The sequence below is a fragment of the Manacus candei genome, unplaced genomic scaffold (genome assembly GCF_025592945.1).
Source record: "Manacus candei isolate 608988 ecotype Guabito, Panama unplaced genomic scaffold, ASM2559294v1 h1tg000003l, whole genome shotgun sequence".
Lineage (NCBI taxonomy): Eukaryota > Metazoa > Chordata > Aves > Passeriformes > Pipridae > Manacus > Manacus candei.
Window position 1 is genome coordinate 16561645 of NW_026138051.1, and position 25494 is coordinate 16587138.

The 25494-nt window shown below is 42.5% G+C and overlaps 1 long non-coding RNA gene across 9 annotated transcripts in view; it reads left to right on the forward strand.

The window, feature by feature from the left end:
• The window catches only part of LOC127470821 (uncharacterized), an 86897-nt gene that overhangs the window by 13664 nt on the left and 47739 nt on the right, over positions 1-25494 (forward strand). For 6 of the 9 annotated variants that reach the window (XR_007904421.1, XR_007904403.1, XR_007904406.1 and 3 more), the window contains exon 2: positions 11662-11789. This is a non-coding gene — a long non-coding RNA (uncharacterized LOC127470821). Of the gene's footprint in view, positions 1-6285; positions 6442-11661; positions 11790-21409; positions 21538-25494 lie in introns of those variants that run through there. The other 3 variants (XR_007904405.1, XR_007904413.1, XR_007904420.1) reach the window with 3 other exon arrangements.

A 25494-nucleotide genomic window follows, 5' to 3' on the forward strand; every position in this document is an offset into this window, starting at 1 on the left:
CGAGCCGAGGGCTCGCCGTGGATCCGCCGGTGCCTCCGATAATGGCACCGGGGCTTGGCTCCTGATAGGAAAATGAGCCTCTGCTTTATGCACCTCTTAATACCCCAGCCCTGGGCAGGGCTGACTTCAGCCAGCAACCTGCCTTTTTAACTCCTGTCTACAATAACAAAAGTTCGGGGCCGATGTGGCTCACACCGCTCTTATTTAATATTTATGTCATGTTACACGGCCTTTTTATGTCTTATTTTGATATAGCTCTACTTTTCTCGGTGCGCCTTCCACATGTGTATTAACAAGAGTTGAACAGTGGGCAAAGTAATATTTCCAGGGATGAGTCCAGAAAGTTCACCATTTAAATATATTTTCTTTGAGGCTGTGGCAGTTTAGGGTTCAGTCGTCTCCTATGCAATAATTCCTTTTAAGAACAGTAAAAAGCATTTTAGACAGAGTTATTGCTTGTTTGCTCGGTTTTATTTATCTTTGCCTTTGGTGCTTATTTAAATGCTGCTGTTTTCCCAAAGTTAAGGTAGGGAAATATATACTAGTAATAGTGAATAAACAAACATTCATTGGGTATTTTAGAGCTTGTCAAGATAAGAGTGTTTCAACCTCTGATATTCATCAATATAGAATTTAGAGTTTTGATGATAATTGGGATTTGTGACGTGTCAGTAAACCTCTGCCAGCTGCACTGCTGAAAAAAGTAATCACAATATTAAGAATTAGGACTGATGGGGTGGTGTTAAGTAAGAGATGTGTTGCATAACTTTTCACTGCTTAAGTACACGGTATGGGATGATTTAAGTAACGAGTTAAAAAAAGGAGGACAAGTTAAAAAGATGCGTGAAAAATGGATTTTATTGTTGAAAGAGACCTTGAAAGTAAAGGCTAATTTCACTCTCAGCATCCAAAATCTGAAATAACAGGCTCTTGATGCAGAGGGGACTGTGTGACTATGTTAAAAGGATGATCCTAAAGGTCTTTTCCAGCCTAAGCCATTCTGTGATTCTCTGAGGCAAGTGCTGCACTTGACAGGTATGGCTGCACCTAAACAGCACGAGGCACCTTTGATCACTTTTAATAGTGCAGATGTTTCTCTGAAGATGAAAACTCAGCACCTGATATATCCAAACTCGGTGAGCCTTAAACGCGGCGCCTCCTCCTCAAACTTCCCCCCCTCCTAAGGAAACTCTGCTGGGCTGGAGATGAGCAGCGATGCTGAAGCTGTGGATGGGTCGTGCCCAGGGAGGGCAGGAGCAGGTGGGTGATCCAGGTCCGTCCCCTCCATCCCTGCTCCCAGGGAGATGGCAGGATGCCAGCGGCAGCGTAGTTAGGGGCTTGGAATGCTGTGCCCTTGGCGTTTGTGGTACAGAGCGTTTATGCACAAAAAAAGTTCTGTCTCACGTGCTTTTCCAGCACAGCTGATGCCAAAACTATCCCTGACTCTGATAAGGGCAGCACCAGGTTTGTTATTTAAGAGCTTAACAAGCTGAGAGGTGGGACCCGTCGTCCTGCTGGAGAGGGGAGTTTGCACCCCACCTCCCTGCTGAAAAACAAACCCTCTTGCTTTCAGTATCGACTTTAAATTAGTTTGTACGCCACGAATTAATCAATTACAGCCGCTGTATTTTGGAGATGAAATTCAGGACGAGCAGGGCAATTTGTATTTGTCACACCTAAAGGACTCCGTTGTGCTGAACCACGAGGGATTTGAAAACAACTGGTTTTAATGCTCTCCAGCTCCTGTTTGGAGAGCCTGATGCAGGAGCAAATTGACTTGCTGTGCCTCTTAGTTCTGCAAAGGAACAAACCAAAATACTCCCCTCCACTTTTTTTGTATCCAAATCACTCAGTGCATTTCAGTGTACAAGCTATTAGTTGGTTTTTTTTTTTTGAATTTGGATCAAATCAGGCGTTTTTCCCCCAGCAAATAGTTCTCTAGTGTGCTTTATACGTTTGATTCAAAGGCCTGTGTATTATTTGATGTTCTTAGGAGATAAACAATAAACTTTTGAATATGTTTTTTCCATTTGAATACAAGCCTAGGGATGCTTCACCCTGCATCCTAAAGCCTGATTTCCCCTGGGACTCATTATCATGCAGCTCACATGTTCAGTCACCTACACTGTTGAACTTACTATCAAATAACCTTCGAAATGTTACTAGTTATTACGTGTCAGAGGGCAGATTTATGATAAACTAACTTTGAAACAAAATAATGAATTCTCAGCGCTCTGTTTCCAGCAGCATTTCTGGTAATTTTGCTGGATTTAAATCTTAAACCAGTAAGTTGCCTTTTTCTCTTATTCTGTCATATAAAACAGCTCCCTCCCCTCATGAAATTTCTGCCTCTTTAAATATGGTTTACAATGATTTCAGCACTGCCTATAAAGAATAAAAATGAGAACATTTGTCTGGGAGCTCCCTAACTGCCCACTGGAGTTCATTTGTGATTAAACTTTCAGAGCTTTCTAACTTGGTGAAAGTTAAATTAACTTAACCCTTAGCACAGTCCCCCCGTGTCCAAAATCCAACTAGGCAATAGATGTTTGCAGGCAGAAATATTTGCTCCTTGTGCCTTTTACTGCCAGTATTTTAAGGGTTTTGAGTGATGTCCTTGCATTAGAGTGACAAAAATCAACAGAAATGTGGTTTAGGGCAGAGCAGAGGGGTTTTCCAAGGGGATATCCTGAATTTCAGCCCCCAAAGTCCATATTTAGGGATCCAAATAATTGGCCAGTTTTCAGGAAGGCTGAACATGACTTGGGGGGTTCTGTAGGCACTTGGCCTCTTTTAAATGCCAGCCAGTGCCACCAGAACTGGTAATGAGATTGTCTCAGAGGGATGAAATTCAGGTAGATAAATGCTAAACACTCATTTTGGAGGTGATTAGAGTAGAAAACATCTACAGATGAAATTTCAAAGCACACTATGTCAAAACTGAAGTCTGGCTAATTTGGAGAAAAATCAGTGTAGCTGCTCTGGGATCAATGGAGTTTTTTTGGTTGTATCTCAGATGAGGATCGGGCAGATTAATGTCTGTAGGATTTTCATCTCCTACCAGACAAAGTCTGGGCTTTGAGATGTTGCTGATCTGTGTGGAAAGTGCTTGACCCGGGGTAGGTCTGTGAAGCTGGGGATAGAACCACCGTCTTCAGGGCTCTCTCTCATCTCCTGTGCTCCCCTCACCGTGATTATGGTTCTACAAGGGCGTTTCGGGCAAAAGTTCCATATCAGGCTATCTATTAATATTTATGCAGCAATTCGGGAGGTAATGCATTGTTAAAATACAAGTTGGAAATGTACCAAATTTAATCACTTTTAGCACCAGAAATTATCTGTTTCTACATCAGATAGAAGGGGAAGGGGGGCTATCATTACGATATTCTATTTTTTTTAACCAAGTTATTTGCCAGTTCTAACACGCCTTGAATTAAAGGGTAATAAATGATCTTGTGTAGTTGAACTTTTTCAAGGGAATGCAAGGTGTCTATGTGAAATTCAATAGGAAGAGTTAAAAAATATTTAGAGCAAATACATACTGAGTCAGTAGGTCCTTGGACCAGCGGTGCCATGTCAGTCAGTCCCTGTCTTCCTGTGTAGGATGCTGCTGTACATGGAGACCAGTGGGATTTGCCCTTTGCTTCCATGCAATTCCTGCTGCCTAAATGTAGAAAGAATATTTTTATCACTGATATCACTTCATTTTTGCAGCTGTCTGCTCACATCAGGTTAGTAATATAAACTCTGTCAAAGAGCAATCTCTCCCTTCCACAGGCTGCAAAATCCACAATTATTATTTAGAGTTAACCTCCTAGGAAAGTGTTCCTTATTTAAACTGTTCAAGCCCAAAAAGAATTGTTAGTTATTGTTATCTGAGGACCTCCTACAGCCTTCCCTTGGTCAAATAAGGCTCCTTTTGTTTTCAATGGGAGTTTTTTTTTTTCCCCAAGACCAAGCTCTGAGCTTTCACGCGAGTAAGATAAATCCAGTGAAAGTAAAACATTAATTAAAATGTATTAAAAAAAATTAAAAAAAAGAGAAAATGTTGTAGAAGAGCTTGGTGCTCAAATAGAACACTTTTTTTTTTCAGGTCACTTGGCTTTCTGATGTCATTTCTGGCAGATTCGTTAGCCCGGCTCCATCACGTTCTGCTCCGAGCGATAACGTGATGGGAGATGATCAAAGTGAGAATGCTAAAGGCTCAGGACATTTAAAAAACTGTTCTATTCTGGAAATCCTTCTCAAACTATAAACAGATTACATTAAAAAAATCTGTGTTACCCAACATGGTTGCTCATCATCCTTTTTTAGGCGGAACTATTGAGAAGTTTTTGGGGTAAACAGCCTTGAAGTCTTTCTGACGGCAGGTTGAAAATTCCTCCGGAATTTTAGGCAAGCCAAGCCTCTCTGAAATGGAATGTAACCCATTTCTGCTGTTAGGTGTCTTGTTTTAATCTTTCTGCTTGAAAGTGGTAAAGCATATGGGTCAGATCACCCACTCCTGCTAATGGACACAATTCCATGGACTGGGGTGTCCAATTATGCCAGCTAAAGATCTGACTGTTGCTGGGTTTTATTTCCTTATTTTTCTTGTCTTCCCGATCTTTGACCCTTTATCAAAGGAATGCCGTCTATAATATGATAATAATATGAAATTCTGAGCTCTCTTTCTAACAATATATCCCAAAGAATTGTCAAGATGCTCACCTTTATGGGAAAAGCAGCTGATGAGCAGTTTCAGCCTCGTGATTGTCTTTTCTTGGCACAGGGAGGAACTTTGGTGCCTCTCCCTGGCCTTGCTGTGGGATATTAACCCTCTCAACATTTCCCTGAGACAATTTCTCTGTGGGATGAGTGAGTAAACAAACTCACTGGCAAGTCGACAGAATGACAGGAGGCCATTTTTCCTAATTTTAGTACATTTTGGTGCTCAGGAAAGTGAGAAATTTTTGAGTTTTGAAGGGCTACATCCCCTGGTGCTCTCGATCAGTGTGAGGATGGGGCTGGAGCTGGAGGCAGGAATATCCAGGCAGTGTGACCCCTCAGGGATGTAATGGAGCTACCCAGGGGTATAAGGAGGATTTAGATCTCCAAGTAGGATTTGACTTTGTATTTTGATTTATGGGCTGAATACAAATGTGTGTTTTAAGGAGCCATTAGAGTTTGTGATTTGAAATATGCAGAGAGCAGGTTTGTGTAGGAAAGGTGCTGGGGGCTCCTTGCACAGGCACACTTCTTTTTAGAGAAAATGGCAGAGAATTGTCTGTAGCAAGAAAACCCTTTGCCTCAGATGCTTTACACCAAATCAGTGATGGAGTGGTCAGGAGCAGGATGATCCATCACTCCCTGTGGTGCTGGCTGAGAAAGTAGGAAAAGAAAAAGAAATAGGGAATACCTGTGCTGTGATTCACTAAAACATTGAGTCCAGATGTATTTTTAATTTAAATTAATGTTGGTGCTGTTGATAAGGCCACAAAAATGCTTGAGAATTGCTGGGGCTTGTAGGTGCAAATAAAGGCGTAGCACGGAGTGGACTTGGCCAGAGCATGGCTAGAAACTGGGATGTACTAAATGTTGTAAGAGAGATACCAGGACAATCAATTAAAATCTGTGGTGAGAGGTTTTGGCACCTCCCAGCCTCCCCACCCTGCTGCAGGTTGTAGCTCCTCTCCTTGGGTGGCAGCAGCAGCTGCAGCTGCTGACCCTCATTTGGTGCCCTTTGGCTCTGCCTTTGCTCCAGCTCTTCTCCTTCGAGTAAATGCTGCTCTTGTTTGCCAGAATGGAAATCTGGAGCAGCCCCTCTGCCCTTTCTGGGGGTGATTCTCATCTCCTCCTTCGTGCAGATGGAGCTGGGAGGTGAGGGAGGAAGGCTGCTCCTTCCCAATATCCCCACACCCTGCAAGCCCCAGGTGACTGTGCCAGCCACACCTTCAACCTCTGTGCATGCGAGAGCTGCTGTTGTTCTCTTTTCCCCCCTGTCATCCAACAGCACTTCCCTTCCCAGCTCTAACCCCAGCAGTGCAGGAACCCTGCATGCAGCCCACAATTTCTTTCCTGCACCTCATCACTGGGAGAAAGGGCTGCCTGGCCATGACAAACTGTGGCTGGCTCTGTGATTTGTGTAAGCTCAAATTTTCCACTAATTCACTTCTATAGGCTCGGTGGCAAACACAGCCTGGGGCTGCTATAAACCACTATAAACCACGCTGCTGTGGCCACAGAGGGCAGTGCTGCCAGCTGGGGAATCGCTGGAGCATGCCAGGGCCTGGGGAAGGAGGGGAATGGAGCTCTTGTCGCAGGAGCCGTGGTGTGGGAGCAGCTCCAGCCCTTCCATGAGGTGGTTCCAGCCCTGACAGTGCCCAGGCAGCACAGCCTGGTCAGTGCAGGGACCCACTGGGCAGGAGCCAGCGCCGTGTCCCGGCCACCACCCGGCTCTGGGTGAGTCCTGACTGCCTAAAACCAGCCACTGTTTTGGGCTGCTTGTTGGAAAACATCGTGTCTTGCTCTCCTTGGCTCTCCTGCAGCTCCCACCCACGGCAGGGCTTTGTTTTGTGCCAGGGTGCAAACCCACAGAGTTAATTTTCTGTATAACCCACCGATGGATGATTTCAGAGCATTTTCCTCTAAGAGCAGCAAGAGTGGCACAGGGGCTGATTCCCCAAATGATTGCTTGTCTTGTTACAGGGGGCTGTTGACCTGTTCCTTTTATGTTACAAGTTCGCATCTAACTGCTCTCTTAATCCAACCTACTCCCTTCTTTTTAATGAAATTGTCCCTTTAGCCCTTTTCCTGGGCTGGCTTTTCAACACTAACGTTAGAAACAGGCTGCTCAGTTCTTTCCTCTGCTAACATCTTGCCCAGAGCTAACTTGCAGCTTCACTCTGTCAGCTGTAAGATATAGATATACTGTTGTCTTAATTACTCATATTTCTCCTGCTGCTCATAATTCTGCTTGTTCCACCAAAGAGCTCTTCAGAGAGCTTTGCTGCTTCCCTTTCCCTTTCTTTGGGGGTTTAAAGGTTGTCAGATATATAAACGATCCTTGTTGCAGAGCTTTGGTGGTGACAGTGTCCTTTGTGGGGAAGATTTAGGGGGATGGGAGGACTAAATACTGATGCTTTTAGGCTACATCTCTGTGGAAGGAGAGAACACACATAGCCCTACCTTGCATAACAGAGCATCAGGGAAGGTGTTTGGCAAATCCCTTCTCTAATGAACAGCGAGGCAGCTGTTTCTTCTGCAGCTTAAAGTGTAGATGCTGATTGTCAGGAGAAGGGTTTTCTTTATCCACCACTGATTATCCGTGGCTGTATCTGGCTGACTGCTATTCCTCTAAAAATACTGTTGAAAAGGGACTGGACACTTAAAAAAAATCACTGCTGTGCCACAGGGAAGCTTTAGTCCTTTGTGGTTTCAGCTCTCTTTTATGATTATATACCACTGTTTCTGTTATCTCTATTAATTAATCTGTCTGCCACAGCAAGAATTGCATGTTGAGTAATGTAGAGCAGCCTGACAACATGATGTCCATGGTTTTTTGGCAAAGGTTTGAACAAGTTTGGTGACCTTTGTAAGCTCTCCAGTGGGTTACACCTTTGGCCAAAGTCCTTCCCTCCTGCTATTTGGGGTCCACTCTCCATTTTAGAAGCCCTCAGGTCTGAGGTAGTTCAGTGGCAGAATATATCTTAGTATTCAGCTGGTTGTCTCAGTTCAGCTGGCTGACAGGTTCAGGACTCAGCACTGTGAGTTTATTGTTAATTGAATAAATTAGGAGCCTGTCAAACTGCTGTGGTTGAGCCTGTTTCCATCAGAAAGCTTGTACTGGTGGAGTGATTGGAGGTGGGACTGGACAGGAGTGGGGCTTAGTCCCCCCACTCCAAGTTTTGTTGTTGTTGTTGCTTTTTGCATATATTTAAAAAATATCTGGTAAAAATGCAGTGCAAGTATATAGGAAGAAACATTTTAACAGCAGAGCAGTGAGAGGTGACTACACCAAAAGTAACACACAGGTTTAAACTGATCTAATAGCAGTAATAGACAAATAAACAGCAGGCTGCAGTTAGTTATGACCAAACTCTTCCAGTATCACAGGTGTAACTAAAGAGTCCGTTAGAGGAAGCAAATGGAACCGGATGAGGGAAACTGGTGAGAGAAATTAGAAATAAAGAGCAATTTGGTTCTTTGTGGAGGAATAGCGTGGGGAAAACAGCTCCTCGAGTCAGTGCTCTGCTCTTGAGGAGCTGAAAGGGATCAGAGGAGCTGTCTCAGATAAGTCAAGTTCCAGACAAGGTCACAGGAGTCAGGACACACGGGAGTGTCTCATTTCAGACCATCGTCTGTAGGAAACTCCGAGTCAGGGAACACCACCGGAATAACACACAGGGCAACACAGCCCCAGGACTGGACAGGGGGGCTGGGGAAGGTGGCCCTGATAAAAATCCAGGTTCCCTGGCATTTGCCACTGAGATTGTGCAGAGCCAACAGAGCTGTGGTCTGTGGTGCTCAGTGTGGGCACCTGCACCTCTCCCGTCTGCAGGGCGAGCTCTGCCTGGGGACAGGCTGCCCCAGCACCTCATTGCCTTTGCAGAAGAACCAGCAGGGTCCACAGGAAGGACTCTGGGGCCACCAGCTGGATCTGGTGCTGCTGTGAGGGCTGGTGGTGGCTGCAGAGTGCAGGTGGTGAGCAGGTATTTGGCTCTATTTGCTCAGGGTTTCCTCTTGGAATCCCAGCACTGTCTCCTGAGAGCAGCTCTTAGGGCATGGTGGTTGGTTAAATTGGTGGCCATGCAGCTGCTTTGGCACCCAGTCCACTTTGGCAGCTACTCCACAGTGAATAATTTCCTGCCCAGAGCCTCCTCTGCAGGGATGTTGGGCAAATGCATTGACCTTGTGCCTCAGCTCTCCAAATATAAGGATGTTTCCCTATTAGCTCCTCTCCACAAACCCAAGGGCTGTTAAAAGAAGTAGGTCTCGTGACTGTGTGGTACTTGGATGCCATGGTAATGTAATTAGCTGCACAGCAATCTTACTAAAAATGTCCTTGGTGGAGGAGAGGATGGGGTGGGGGCTCCTTTAGAGGAGGGATGTTAAAGGGGAGGAAGTTTCCAGACCTGTGGTTTCACCACAGCTTGGCTGCACAGGCCAAGTCCTTCAAGGCAGGTGTGAACCCAGAGGTCCAGAGCACAAAGTTTGCTGCATTGTCCATGTGAGAGAGAATGCAGCACAAGCCATTAGCTGTGTTAATGGATTATGTAACAGCTTCCCACCCCCAGCAAGCCTTTGGAAATTTTTATTTGGTATCTCGGGCTAAAAACCTTTTTGAGCAGAACTTGAAGTAAACTCCAGAAAAGTATTCCCATTACTTTCCCTTTTTCTCTTTTTTTTTTTTTTTTCCTCTTCAATGTTATCTATGGATCCAGGAACTTCTGGGCTGCTTAATCCAAAGGAGAGGGACAGGGGGCTCTGCGTGGCACTCGGAGAGCCTCGCTGCAGGAAAGCTGTGCTGCTGATTAGGTTATCTCTGTTCCTCTGCCAAACCCTCAGACTTTGGCAACCTGGGTTGCTTTTTTTTCCCCTTTTATATCCTTTAGGTCTTTTTCCTTCCTCTCTCAGCACGACCTCTGTGGCCATTTTTGCTAAATGTGACCCTTATTAAACATGAGGACTTATATCACCATCCACGAGGCAGATCCTCCCGAGCTGTTGAAGAATCAAAGAATTCCAGAATCCTGGAGTTGTGTGAAGCATTTGGAGTTAAACTTCAGCTCTGCTGAGCTGGAAGTTATTGTAGAGTTGTTTCACCAAATTCCATTCTCAGCTGTACCGTCCAGTGAGGAAGAAATTAGTTTCTGTCATTTATGGTTAAGTCAAAGGCACGTTTATGTAAGTGATTATAAACTGTATTTTTGAGTGAAATGAAGACTAATAATAGTAATAAAAAGTAAGGTTTCATGGTGATATTTTTAAAAAATCAGGTCAGCTATTGCAGTGATGCAGTGGAGGGTGAACTGGGATTTGGTGGCGACTCGATGGATTTCTTTATTTAGGTGTTGTTCTCCTTCACTTGAATTTTCTTGCACTTTAAGACAAGGCTCAACCAGCCATATTTTCCATCCTGATCTCAGCTCAAGGTGTTGAGCTGAGATTGGCTTTCTCATGTAAGAAAGATTACTCTTTGTCACCTGAGTCATGGTTTTAAGACACAAAAACTGTTCCTCAGGAAAGCAGCATTTTAACTCCTGCCATCTCTCCTGATCCTTGCGGAGCTAAAAAGAATCCCCCTTCACTGGAGTTGCTCAGAGTTTACTCTGGGTTGCAGAAGTCTGGAAGGTCACCTTGATCACTGTGCATCAGTGTGGTCCTGACAGTGTGTTCTCCACGAGACAGCCCAGTGCTGGGATTTAATCCAAATCTGTTTAATCATATATAATCCACATAATTCAAATATAGTCACCGAGGATCCAGTTTTAGAGCTGTACTGAGGGAGGGAAATCTTGTGTTGTCACAAGTCCTGCTGACATCAGTGGGGTTTCTTATTGATGCAGGACTTAGTGCTGGCACATGCAATTCCAGCAAAATTTGGGGTTTAGCATATTTGCAATCTGCTGTATTTTTAGGAATATGTTGCTTGGAGGTGAGTAAAGGAACTCTGGGCCACATCTAGCAAAATCCCCGAGTTGTGCCAAGTGGTCATTCCAGGGAAAAGATATACAATAATCTGAAATAATTTGTGATGCAATTAAATATCCTAAAGGTTTGATTCGTGTTTTTGACTTTTCACTTTTGACTTTTTCACTTGATACAAATTAAAAAATCCTATGCTCCCCCCCCGAGGCTTCCTGTGTTGGGTCAGAAATGTTTCAATAACAACAAAAAAAGTAGGATTTGTCAGCATAAATAATACCCTGTGTTATTGCAGTGTTATTTTCATCTCCAAGATACCAATATCTGATCACGCCCCGTTTGTAACTGTGGGCTGATGCCTTTGTAGCCCTGTAAGTAAAAAACCTGCTCAAACCACGGGTAACCAAACAGCTGAGTAATCCTGTTGAAGCCAGTCCATGCACCCATTAACTGTGCAAACTAATCCTTAAAAAAATGATGGAAAGGGCGAAAAAGAAAACACCACGTTTTCCAAGCCAATGAAACTCCAGATGTGCTTAAAGTTAAATCCAGGAATAAATAAATAGTGCATGATCTGAAAGGCTGGATTTCGCAGCCACACTTTGTTGCTTACCCAGTGAAATTGTGAAATAAGGTGAACTTTTTTCAGCTTGCAAACCTCTGGTGCATTTCTGCCTTGACTATTTTTTTTTTCTTTGTGGCCATTTTGCAGTTTTCTGTGGATTTGTTTTGACTGTAAATAGGCACACACATTAGCTAAAGCCAGATAATTTTCTCCTGGCCAGCTTTGCCAGTAAATCACTGAGCTATGTAATTGGGTTTGTGTAAAATCATGCATTGTGAACTTGGGAATAGGTAAAACAGAAACAAGAAGTTGATTTTTGTAAATAATATAATTTTTTCACGCAAAACTTCTGTTTGAATCCGGTTATTTTTTTAGTTCCCTGTCATGATCCTTCTTTAAATTTTGAATGAAAATCATGCTACAGGATAAATCCAAGCAAAACTGGTAATAATTTCTGGTTTGGCTCGTAGGTGGAGTTGAATACAATGTGATTAACTACAAGCAATATGTTGTGAAGATGATGGTATTCAGACACATACCCAAACAATTTGATTCAGATAAATTGGATACAAGACTTTGACCAGCACGAGAAGAACAGGTGAGAACCCTTGAGACTGAAGCAGAAATAATCAGTATTTTGATGGTCAGGAAAAATATTGCTCCAGTAACACAATGGATCCATTAGAAACTCAAAATACTAATTACAATCTGCCTAAAGACTTATTATAAATGAAGTGGAGATAGAAACATGTTTATATTATGGGGAGGCTTATTTGCAGATAAGCAGGAAACCAGTCACACATCTTCACAAACATAATTTTAGCTGTTTTAATTAGCAGGTTTGCTTTGATTTAATTTAATTCAGCGACTCCTTCTATCTTTACTGACACATGTGCAAATCAAATGTGCTGCCCTGACTCCTGACACCCCGTTTCCTTTCTCATTTCTGCTGCTGTTGTTGTTGATTCTGGTGGTTGGTGGTGCAGTGAGGGGTCGGCCCTTCCCACCAGCGTGGCCAGCAGATGCAGGGGGGGACACAACTGCACCTTTCAGGGGGTTTTCTGCACCCCAGAACCAGTGATTCCTCAGGTGCTGGAAGCCAGGCTGTCAAAGGCCAGCACAAGCCCCAGTAGCCTCCAGTTCCCAATTCTATTAAGGGTTGAAATGACAAAAATAGGATTTTTTTGAGTAGTTGTGGTAAAAGTGAAGCGAGTTTTGTGGTTTTTTGCTGTAGAACAGACCCTACAAAGAAGCCCCACGTGTGCCTTTAGCAACTTACTGCAGTGTGTGCATCAACTTGGGGTTGATAAACAAGCTTTAAAGCTGTCAGAATTCATCTATTTAATGTTTGGAGATTTGGTGGTTTTATTTAACAGGGAGAGTAGTTATTGACAGAATAAGAACACATAGTCCAGGATCAAATCACAACATTAATATACTGACAAAAACCCCCAATCTGTGTTGACTTTGCTGAGCTTTTTGTTGGTCTGAGGGCCTGGAACTGTTTTTTCTTCTTTATGTGACAAAAACAATTGGTAACACGCCAGGTGTTGTTCTCCCTTCCCTCTCCACCCCTCCCTCTGCAGTGTCTCACAGCTGTATGAGAGGTAATTAAAACAATCACTGAAATGTTTCAAAGCTGTTGTAGCCTTTAGTTGACTTTTAAAATTCCTATTTGAAGAAGAATGGTAAAATTAATTTGTATCCGGCTCAGCAAAGCGCTCTTTACTTGAGCAACGGACTTTACAACGTTGCCAACAAAAAGGATGAAATTAATATTATTCTTGCCTTTATCTGGGGTTATTCTGTTAACTGTTTTATACTAGAAATTAATTTCAATATCATACAGATGCCTACAAGTCATGAATGCAGCAGTTCTAGCATTCAGTCACACAGCTCTCCTAGTTCATCATCGTGGGTATAAATAAGAATTCAACAGGAATAAACTTGCCAGGACAATTAAATGATTCTGCCTCTAGATAATGGAAGGACAAAGTTTATATTCTTGGACTGTAAAATATGTAAGAGTGAAAAGTGCTGTTAAAGAAGTATTATGTGGTTGTTTTGAAAAGAATGGTAATTTTACAAGTTTGTCTTTCTGCTGAGAAAAAAATCCTTTGGAGCCTGGGAAGCAGACTTTAGGATTGGCATATTTTTGATGTGGAAATGCTCTGCTGTTTTTCTCCTCTATTTTTTGTGTTTCAGTTCCCTCCTTCAGCAGGGCTTTGGAAACCTTGTAATTCATCCTTTACCCAATGCTTGGTCTATGGGACAGGATTTTATCCTTAAAATAAGCTCCCTTGTAACATATTCTATTTGATGCTTAAAAGCCCTTAATCTTTACAAATAAGTGTGTTGTGTCAGTGCAAAGGTGATCCTTCTCTCCCTTTTTACCCTTCTCTCCTTTTCTGATTTGTCCCTCTTTGGGGGTTGGCACCTCCCTGGCATGGGCAGAGTGGGGGCAATGAAGGAAAAGTTGAGGAATTTTCAGGATGAATGGAATTGGTTCAGGCTTTGAAATGACTAATTAAAAAAAAAAAATGAAAAAGCCTTGTAGGGTGGAAGGTTTTGCATATCCCTTGTTGGTGTGTGGGGAACCCTTGCCTGGTATAAAAGTCAATATGTGGATAAAGCAAGTTTTTACATTTTTCCTTATGAAAATCAGAGAGATACCAGGGAACAGGGTGCAAACCAAAAATATCAATACCAATAAATATAAATAAGGACTTTTCCCCATCAAATTTAAAATATATGGCTGTTTGTGCAAATATTTCCTATTGATTAATGACAGCATAACCTCTTCCTCTTTTTTTTTTGCTCCTTTGTGAACATTTCTAACTCCTTTATGAATGTTTCTAAACCCTCCCTGGATGTTTCTAAACCCTCTCTGGATGTTTCCAACCCCACACAAGTATTGCAAACAAATTTAAAAACAGGGATAAAACCACGACTTAAATCCTCATCTGCCTCTTTGCATCAACACAACTCAACCTGACAGTGGATTTTTGCCAGGTGGAACAAAGAGCAATAAATTAGTTTTGAACATTTATGATCTTGCATTATAAAGACTCCAACAGGCTGTGTTCAAAATCAATTGTCAGTGTGATGGGGGATTAATAACTGTGGGACTGTAACCTTTTCTGTATCCGCAGCCTGGGGAAGGGCACGTCTCAAGATCTGCTGCCATATTTCATTATTGCCACCTCTATTTGAAAGACCTTTTTGATGCTTAAAAAAAAAAAAAGAAACAGATTAGTTTTTAGTAGTGCTGGATGAATAACTCATAATTAATAATTCATTCCGTGAATTTTCGCCTTTTATTCCGTAGGAAGAATGAAAAAAAAAAAAAAATAGTTGTCAAAATTTTTCTGTTGACTGGTTGGGTTGTTTTTTTTTTTAATCAAAAGTAAGAATCAGAATTCAGGGTGTGTTATGTATTTGTGATTGATCAGTCATGTGGTATTGGTTTAATTCCCCAATTAATTGAGGACAAACACCAGAATAAATTTCATGATTAAATATTTGAGGAGAGCGTATTTAAAAAGCCCTTGCCACACGCAAGCCAGGCTTAAAGTCAGTTTTTGAAAGGCCTCTTGGAAAGTAAAATCCTGAGTGCACGAAATTGGTTGGGAAGGAAATGCAAACGAGGCAGGAATGTGGCCAAGCCAAGTTCATTACAAGACACAAACAAGTTTCTGAGACTTCTACAGCATTTTCCAGCTGGAATTTTCCCTTCTTAGCTCCAGCAGCCACTTTAGGAGATAACCAGTAAATATTGGGGGTAAATACGGGAGCAAGGGAAATGAGAGGTTTATTGAGTTTCCTGACCTCCCCAGCTACTGTGCTGTGTTTTATGATAGTGAAATGTTTTATAACATTTTATAAATGTTTTATAAATGTTTATAATGTGTTGAAGCCACCTGAAGAATTGGCATCCTTTGGCTTTCTTTGCATCCTGCCCATGCCAGGCTGCCTGGCCGAAGAGGCATCTCTGACTTCTCCCGCATTTTTTTCATAGATCCACTTTATTTTTCTTCCTAAATAGAGATAAACCAGTTAAATATTTCCCAACAAAATAACATGTGTAATCTCCAGGGCCGTGCATACCATCAAACTGTCATTTCCTTCGATTAACCTCCACCTGACCTCCCTCCCCCAGGCGCTTTCCGAGCCTTTTGTTCCCCCTTTTCAGCTCTGAGCTCTGTCAGGTGAGGGCATCTGTCACTCAGGAGCTGGACACTTCACTGGAGAACTCAGTGGAGATGCTGGCATGGAAAACTGGGCAGGATGTCCTGGATTAGACAACCCAGAGCTGGATGTGTCTAGAAATGCAGAGGGAGCAGAGCTTGGGCAAGCACGGTCGAAAGGAGCTCAGTTTTAAGAGTCTATTAATTGTGTTATGAATATTATGAAATATTTAAGACCAGAAAGGGTTCATGACTGAGACCTGCAGGACTTTTGTTGTGTAACTCCTTCGTGTTCTCAGGAAGAATTCTGAGGAGAATAAAATTCCTACCAGGAGAGGACCAGAGTTAACAAATCACCTCCTTACAACGGCAGAGTTTGGAAATTACCAGGGGAATTTATTTTGTCAGACCCAGCAGGTCTGTGTTTAACCTCAACTTTTTTTTGTGGACAGATGGCAAGAAAATGGAAATTAGGGAGACTAGCAGAAATAAAACTTATCAAAATGATTCATGCCTATTAAAAGTATAGTTGATCTTAACTAAACTTTTTATGGATGGCAGTTTGAGCTGCCTGGGACCTTTTATTTATTTATTTATTTATTTAATCCTGAAAATTCATTTAGGGTGAATAATACGGAACTGAGATGTGAATCCAGACAGATCATCAAACACTGGGCTGCCAGCAGTGAGGAGCAAACATGGAATCCATAACTTCTGCTTATGGAATAGAATGTGCTTTGGAATGATAACAAAGGCCACGTGTGATGAAGTGTCTCTTCATCCCAACGTGAGCTGGCTCATGGTGGTTCCTGAGGGCTGAAACTCTGCCCCTGGGTTCTAGTCCTAATTTCACTGTTCAATCTCACACCTTCTGCTGACAGATTAAAAATGTGCCATCAGAAGCCTCAGCATCACATCAGTTCCTCTGGATGAGGATGGACTCACCCCTTAAATCAGTCTCTGATGAAGTAAATAGGTCAGAATTCCTCATCATTTCATCACCAGGCACAATTTATAGATCTCCTATGATTTTTTTAATTAGAATCATAGAAAAATTTAGGTTGAAAAAGACCTTTAAGATCATTAAGTCTGTTTTTTACCCTATCCCAGTTTGTCCTTTTTTAAATTATCCCACTAAAGTTCGAAGAACAGAGTCTATATATGCAGCATTCCATGATTTCTACTCAACCCCCAAGATCATGAGACTTGTTGAAAAATAGTGAGTTTTAAAATAAGAAAGAACTGCACTTTAGTATTTTTGTGCAAATATTGAAGGATGGATCTATTCATTCTTCCAAGAGTTTATAATTTATTTTTTAAGTTTTAATTCGTGCTGGCTTTCCCCCCGCCCCCCCCCCCCATTCCAGTGGGCATGTTACATTTATAAATCACGTGGAAGCAGATATTCCAGATGCAGAGAGATGTTGGAACTGATGGGACTGGTAATTCTGTACCAGCCAACAGGAGCAAGGCCCTGAAAAAATAGAACAAAAATAATGATATGATTTTACAGGGTTGTAAAAAATCCCAGATTTGGAGAAAATGTGACCTATTATCATCCCTGTTAAGGTTTTTGCAAACGATTCTCTAGAAAAATCAGCATTTTCTGTGAAATCCTCCCCAAACCCAACCTGCTCTGCAGTGAGGGATGTACTCACCTGGTGTAGCGAAGAATTTAAAGGGAAGAACAAAAAGAAGCTGGAATTGCCTCAGGGATTGAGGTCAGGTGAAGGTTAATCAAAGGAAATGACAGTAAAATGGCATTCAGAGCTCTGGGTACGTTTTTAATCATTCCTCTCTCTCTGGCTCATAAAAGACACGAAAGATGTCCAACTTTTTGCCATTGTGTTTAGTTAGGGATGGCTTTTATTTTTGTCTTGATTGTTTTAAAATATCCTTTCTTTTCAATTTCTCTTGTAGTTTTAGCTCCTGAAAACTTGCTTTGCAGTGCCTTAAAAATGTGTGTGGGAAAGAGGGAATGTGTGTGTGGGGGGAAGAAGAATGTTAAGAAAAGGGAGTAATTTTCCCCAGAATATCTCTCCTTTTAACTTCTCCTTCTGAAGTGACGGATTTTGAAGGATTTCTAGAAGTCATGAGTTTAGGGAATAAATATTCAGAAAAGCTAAATATTCCCATTATTACTCAAGTGTCAGGTTAAATGAAGTCCACGATTGCAACTACTGGAAACAAGAACAGTTTTTTTCACACTCTGTTAATTGACAAGTTATTATTCTGTTTTTAAGTATAGATGGTTTGTATATTTTTTTAAAAAAATATTAGAATAATCTTCGTGATTCCAATGAAATTTTGGAGTCGTGTCTTAATTTGCAGACTGTTGGTTATGTTCTGATTTTCTTTATGTGAAAAGGTCCCGACTGGGAACTTTTCCAAGTTTGGAGTTGTCACTTTGTGCCATTCACCTCAGATAACTTTGCCATAACTACAACAGGAACAGGAGCAACTTTATGTAACTTATAACAGCCTAAGGCAACTTTTAAAAAATGTCAGCAATGCATTTTTTTTTTTCCAAGTCTTTTTTTATAGTTCCCTTCCGCCCATAAAGCAGAGGATCCTAAAGGGTGGGGGTTAAACCCAAAAAGCTCTTAACTGAGGTAACTCGGTGTAGCAACTGTGTTCTCCCTGCTCTTTAGAGCAGCCTTGAGCTCCTGGAGTGATGCAGTTAGAGCTGAGCTTAGGTAAGACCTTGAGCCTTCAGACAGGAACGTGTGGCTTAAAGAAAACTTGTCTCTGCAACCCCCTGTTTGAGTCTCACCACTGTGAGCTGTAGTCAAAAAAAAAAATAAAATGCACTTTTATACACATGAGATGCTCCACACCTCGGGGGAAAAAGATAAATAGTCTGGAAGTCATTTCCCTGGGTGTTGTGCTGGTGTGGCCAGCGAGTGCTACTGGAAATGTGGCACTTTTCCAGCAGATCCCACACAGCCAACGCTGCCACGTGGATGCCAGATGGGCTGTTTGCCAGGAAGGAGGAGGAGGAGGAGGAGGAGGAGGAGGAGGAGGAGGAGGAAAAGCCCTGTCCACCCTGCAAGCACTGCTGAGGAAAAGCCTGTCAGGGAATTATTGGTAGGAATTGGTCAAAAATGAGAAGGTGAAGTTGTCGGGTGGAGGTTGGGCTGAGCTCTGCTCCGGGGAAGGGAAGGCTGGGATCCACTGCTGGGAGTGCAGAACCTCCCAGCAACAAGTGCCTGGCTCTGCAGACACAGCCAGATGAATAACTCCAGGATTTTCCTGCTTGCAGGGTTCAACTGTGATTTTATGATCTGTAACAATGCCAACATTGTGTTTATGGGGGGCATTTTCAACAGTGCTGAGCATCAGCCTAAGCAGCAGCTCCTCTCACCTGTAACTCCCCCATCTTGTAAAACTTCTGCCCTATTGATAGAAATCCAAATAATTTTTGGTTTGTCTTTGGCGACACAGGAATATCTGGTTAAGAAAAAGAAGAGTAAAATGTGAGAGAGGCCATTTAAAATGAAAACTGAATACCTGAGGTGAAGGCAGAGTTACTTCCTGACAACTGGAAAACTATTGGACTTAGAGAATATGATTTTTCCACCTGGTTTGGTGGAAGGTGTCCCTGCCCATGGCAGGGGAGTTGAAACTGGATGAGCTTTAATGTCCTTTCCAAACCAGACCATTCTAGATTTTTTTTTTCGCAAACAACATGACCTCAGAATTTTGCTGAAATAAATACTAAAGGAAAATAGCCAAATCATATCTCTATTTTTAAAACATCCAATAAAAATATTCAGTCTATTATATATTCAGTCTATTATATAGACTGAATACCCAAATTTTTCAAGTACAGGAAATATTAAGTTGGTTTGAGCATTTTTATTCTAGCCATTTGGACCAGGTTCCAAAACAGAACTCATAATTTTCTTTCAAGGTTTCTTTTTAAAAGTGGCTGAATTTCTTTAGTGTTTTGTTTTGGTTTGGTTTTTTTCCAACGAAGCAGAGTTGACTGGGAAAACTACCAAATCTAATGTTCAGTGGAAGAAATTGAGACTGAAATGAAATCTCCCAAGTGTGGTGTCTGAGCACATTGAATTGTACATTTTTCCTGCCTGGGCTGGTGGTCAAAATAATGGGGGCTGGGAGTGGATTCAGCCCTGCATCCTTGGATCATCCTGTGCCCAAGGGCTGGGAGGACAACTGGGATCATCACTCCCTCTCCTGCCCGTGGAGCTCATCCCACACCGGGGATTCCTGTGGGGACAAGAGGTTCTCATGGGAATGTGGGTGGATTCATGATTTTGGGAGTTTTCCATGTCAGAAAATGACTGTGGGATAAAATATGAGTATGTAGAGTTTCCCTGTGGGCAGAGAGTGGGGTCTGAGGGCAGCAAGTGGGGTCTCTGCTGAAGCTGAGCTGAAGGCAGTGAAGTAGCTGAGCTGAGGGGAAGCTCTGCTCACTGACTCACAATTTTGAGGCTGATTTTCTCATCTTCTGCCTAATTACCAGCACACCTGCCCTTAAAGAAGGGGTTCAGGGTGAGGAACCTCATTTGAGCATCAAAGGAATATGATAAAACATGGTGGAGGAACTGATGCTTTTGCATTTCCTTTCGCTCTCTGTTTTTGGAGAGAAACCTTCTTTGTGAGTGTTCTGAGGTGATGTCTTGGTTTCTGCTGGAATAAATTGCTTGTCTCGGTTTGATCCCTGAGCCTTCTGAAAAAAAGCAACATGTTTTTATACCTTATTAGGAGCCTTGTTGAGTCCAAACCCTGGCAGACCTTTGCTGTGTGTGCAGGATCACTGCAGGTCAGGGGTGTGCTGAGTACAGAGGCTCCTGTGCCTGTGGCACAAGTGTCCTGCTGACAAACAGAGGGTTGGTTTCTGCTGCTCTCAGGCTTCCACCTCCATTTTCCACTCTTCCACCAGGATGCAGTGATGCTTAGGAGAAAATTCCTGCTGTCTAAGTTTAGATATCCAGTTTAGGTTGCTTCTGGCTGTAACAAAACACGAGCTCTGCTTGCTGCAGGTCTGGAGTTGGGCTTTGTTTGCAGAGTCAGCTCCTTGCTCGAGCCCAGTGCTGGGTGAGCAGAAAGAACAGTGAGGAGCACAGCTCCACACCTCAGACAGGGCTCTTCCCCTGCCAGGGCTCCCACCAGGCCACTGGGCTCTCACCTGAGCACCCAGACCACATCCCACGTTGGGGCAGAACAAGTCATTTCAGGGCAGTTCATTTTTTTTCTAAGGGTTTCTGTGATAAATCCTCGATATGAACAAGGTTTGAAAAAGAAAGGAGCCAAAGGCTTTGAAAACATGAAGTGGGCAAAGTTTCCCGCTGTGTCTGGGATGAAGCAGAGTTTTCACCAGGTGCCCAGTCAGTTGGGAATAAGCTCCTTGATAACCTTCTTCCAGCTGGGCCATCCCTTCTCCTGGTGTTCTGCACCACTGGCTCTTGCAACGCTGGAAGCAGCAAGTAGGAAAAGGCAGCAACTCTGTTGTCAAATGAGGGGAGGTAGACACCTTTCCTGAGGTTATTTGTTGTATCATCTAAAGTTAATTTAATGCTTAATACGTGCCAAAATGGAGACAAACTTCTTCTGAGGGATTTTAACCTGCAAATGCACTGAGAGCAGCCCCTCCCTGCCCCCTCTGCTGCTGAAGGATGGGCATTCCAGAACCATCTGGCACAATCCTGTGCCACGAGCTCTAGGGAGACCTTGCTTGAGCAGGGAGGTTGGACCAGATGATCCCACCAGTGGTCCCTTCCAACTTACCCATCATTCTGATTATCTGGAGGAGGGCATTGACAACAGGGACATTCCTTTGAGGGGTTGGTTTAGAAACACGATCCACAGCAAGAGCTGGAAGGAGACACCTTTGCAATCAGGAATGTTGTCCATCCCAGAACCATCAGAAATTCGGGAGGGTTGCCTCCTGGGCAGCCCTGAGAGGCTTTGGGCAATCTGCTGTGCCCACCTGTGGTTCTTGGTTTAGAGAATGTGTCACTATTTTACTCTGGCACCTGTTCAAAGTACTAATTCTGTGGATCAGTGTCTTTCAGATGAAGAAAGTGAAATCCTTTTCTGCCCCTGGTGCCTGAGTAAATTGATATCAAATACTCGAAGGAAAAGACAACTCTTGTCAGCAGAGGCAAGCAACAGGAAAATCTGGGACAGGAGGTAACTTCATGATGGATTCTGCATCCTCAGGGACTTTCTGAGCTCTGAGGATTAATTTTCTATTATATCCACGTGGGGGGCTTTTCTTAAATACACTTCCACTAACAACATAATACTTTTTCCAATTACAATATCATAAAATGCTACTTTTTTGACATTCTGCCACTTAGAGGCCAAAGTTTTCATCACTGTGAACATTGTTGCCCCCTTTTATTTTTCTCTAATGAAGCATCATTTTGCTGCCCTGCTGAAGTCATGTTTTTGTGGAGAAAGGCTTCTTTACACAGCTGGGAAAAGACTCTGGGAACTGCACTTCTGCAGTGGTTTGTAGTGAATCCTCATTTCCATGAGAGATGGCTTGATCTGCAAGTCCTGATGGGCTTGAGAAACCTTCACCACAAGTGCCTCTTCTCATTATTTTAGTTGAGTTGGTTCAGTTTACTTTATTATCTATATTTCATTAGATTTATTTCCATATTATTTATTTTACTGTCTTTATTTCATGTATAGTAAGAATGCATTCAGAAAAAAACCCCAGGGTGCAAATGTGCCAAAATGTCCACACTCTTGACTATGTGAGATAGAGCCAGAGCACCACAGAGCCAGAATTTCCTTATACTGCTCCTAAAAATGAATTATTCAGGGTATGACAGCACATGAGCCAAGGGTTTATAAATAAGTTGGATTTGGGTAACTACAGGTTACAGGCTATTACAGGAGAGTGGTCAGCAGCTCAAACAGTTTGGAGTTCTCCACCTTGAAGTGCAGAGGGTTGGAGAATAAAAATAGTATAGGAGGTCTGAAAATTCCCTGAGTGCTAAGAAGAGGCTAACAGTGTTGGTGAGGCTGTTTTCCCCTTTGGGAAGTTGGGTCAGAGTTGCCAGTCACACGATATCACTTCTGGTAGAACAAGGCTTGAGAGGCTTCTTCATCCTGGGGACATGCTGAACCCTTTGGATTTTGTTGGCCCCAAGGAGGAAGGATGCAGTGACTTCACAGGGCAGCTCAGAATTCTGTAATTTGGGAAACACTTATCTAGTTACCCCCAGCTAGATTCGTATTTTTTATGGTTTTATGATTTTATAGCAAAATATATGTATATAGCTAATATAGATATTTTTTTGTGATTTTATAACAAAATATTATTAAATCCAGAAAAAGAGGGATTGGGAAGTTAGAGGTGATGTCTGTAGAAGGACCTTGGGCAGACGTGGAGTTGCCTGTGGGAGAACAGAGAATCCTTGTGTGGGCGCAGGACAGGCTGGGACTGTTCTGTCTGTCCCCCAGCCAGGACAGAATCATGGAATCCCAGACTGGTTTGGGTTGGAAGGGACCTTAAAGCCCATCCAGTCCCACCCCTTGCCATGGGCAGGGACGCCTTCCACTATCCCAGGTTCCTCCAAGCCCCGTCCAACCTGGCCTTGGACACTTCCAGGGATGGGGAGTCCACAACCCAAAGGGTTGGGTCGATTGGACTGTTGGTATCCAGTGGGAAACAAGGCTTCCCAGCTGCTTTCCCACACGTTTTCTGTCTCCTTCATTGAGGAAAACAGGTAAAACCCTTTCTGACACACTGCCCATAAGGAACCACATCACCCTCTGTCAGTGCACAGAACATGAACTGAGTTAATCTCTGCTTCCTTCCTCACCTCCATTTTATAAATAAAATTGGAAGAAAATTATGGCCACAAAACCTGATTTCTGCCTCAGTTCTGGTCTCTGGTACAGAACTACCTGACAATTAATATTTGTGTATGCCTTTTGAGATAGCTGACCTTTGGGGAGTTGACAGAGCTATAATATTAGTCTTTGTGTGCTAGCCTGGCTTTTAAACTCCCTGCCTAGTGGCTGTAAGTTCAGTGGCTACAGATCTGAAACTTGATTTCCTCAGTATAGCTGCATTAGCATTCAGCTGTGGGTATGTAAGATAATAGTATTAAAAGCAACCTTCCATCCTGTTGTCATGGATGCAGCACAGCCCAATCCTGGGAGCACTATACCACCAGTCTTTGTACAATCTCATTTTTATCTACAAATTTTGATTTAATTACAGCAGAAATTCGGCAGTGCTATATAATATATGATTTTATTTTCCATTCTAAGCATTAAAATGTAAGAATTGAGCAGCTCGTGTTCTTTGTCCGGTGCTCCTTTTTTTTTTTTTTTTTTTTGCATTCCAAGTATCTGTCAGTATTAGTTATGAGACTGTGTGAAATAAGTAGCCATGAAAGATGCCTGCTTTTATGACAGAATGAGTGGTTTCATGAATTTTAAAGGAGCACATTTGTATTTTCTCTTCTTGAACTACATGGGCTACTCGCAAATATGACAGAAGATAATTGTTGGAGGAATTATGATGCCTTTCAAGATTTTCCAGGATATTACTATTTTCATAATCTTTCATTTATCAGGTGCTACGGTTTGATTTATTTATGTATGTAATTTGGAAATTAAAGCACTCCCACTCTGTCAGCCCAGGTACATGTTTTCTTCGTGGGGCTCGTGCTCCTGTTAGCGAAAAATAATGAATGTGCTAATTTTTTTGTCAGATCCTCCAGAAGCGTGTCAGCATCGGAGGGGACTCGGGGATTATCCTGGGCCACGTGAGACAGTGTGGAAGGGCTGGTGCCTCCGGATGGCGGGAGCGGGGATTTCAATCTCCAGCCCCAACTGTGGCACCAGGCAGGGCTTGTGCTCAGTTTGTTAAGATTTAAATGAATGCATTGTTAGCAGGGATTTTGTGCCAGTGAGTAAAGGCTTGGAGCCTTTAATTGACTAGGAAAATCTTTTTAGTTGTGATTAGAGGGACAGATACTCAGCTGGCGAGGGCTGATGGTGCTCCATTGAATCAATTTTCATACCCTGTCTGCAGTCAATGGAGCAGGGCTCGTTTATAACCCACTACCTGGCCTGTTATTGGAAAAAAAACCCCCCACATTTCAAGCCTGATATCTGAGTGGTACAGTAACCTTTTATCAGGGAGCTGCTTGGCTTGATTTAAAAATATGTATCAAAATCTGTGGTAAAATCCTTGGGTTAATAAATTCAGTGGCATGAGCTGTTTTCATTTGGGTGGGAGCTTGAGCATGGATGGAAACCTCTGGCTGTGTCCTATTTGCTTGAAAGCAGTGATAGATCTGCCATACTTTCATATTTAGCATAAGGTTGTCTTCTTAAAGACCAAAATGAAGCATGTTTATATCTGTATGAAGCATCTCTATATCTGTATGAAACATCTCCATATCTATATGAAGCATCTCTATATCTGCATGAAGCATCTCTATATCTATATGAAGCATCCTTTAAAGACTAAAGGAAGCATCTCTATACCCCTTTCTGTTTTAGCCTTGAAGTATTTGTATTTTTTTTTTTCTCTTGGTAATATTATCTCACTTTCCATCCTGTGATAAATGCATAGCAGGGTTTTGTTTTATGGTTAAAAGAAAGAATTCTGAATATCTTTATGTATTAAACTTGTCCCTAACATCTGAATATTATCACTGAAAATCCCCTCTCGGAATTCTGTGCACGCCCATAATTAAACTGCTCTGAAAGGTGCAGTCAGGAAAACCAGGCACCAACATTATGGAGTGAAAATTAAAGAGGCAAAACATCAGAGTGTCTACTGTATGTGCCTGCTGTTAGACACTCAAGCATGGAGAACAGGATACACCTCCATGGATGGATAGTTTTCCTTATTAAAAAAACACAGTAGGACTCACAGTAGGGGAACACACTAAAACAAGGCTTTGTAGTAATTTCCTTGAAAGAAATTTCCCAAGATAGCAACTTAAAAAGCTTTTAATCTCACGACTGGCTGTATGGTGAGTTTTACTGGGGGTGGTATAAAAAAGTCCATTAGGGTACAGCTGATCTGGTAGAGCTGGTCTGAAACCTCTTCCTGCCCCAGAAAAGGATTAGACTTTCCTTGCACCAAAACAAGGGTTGAATAGATAG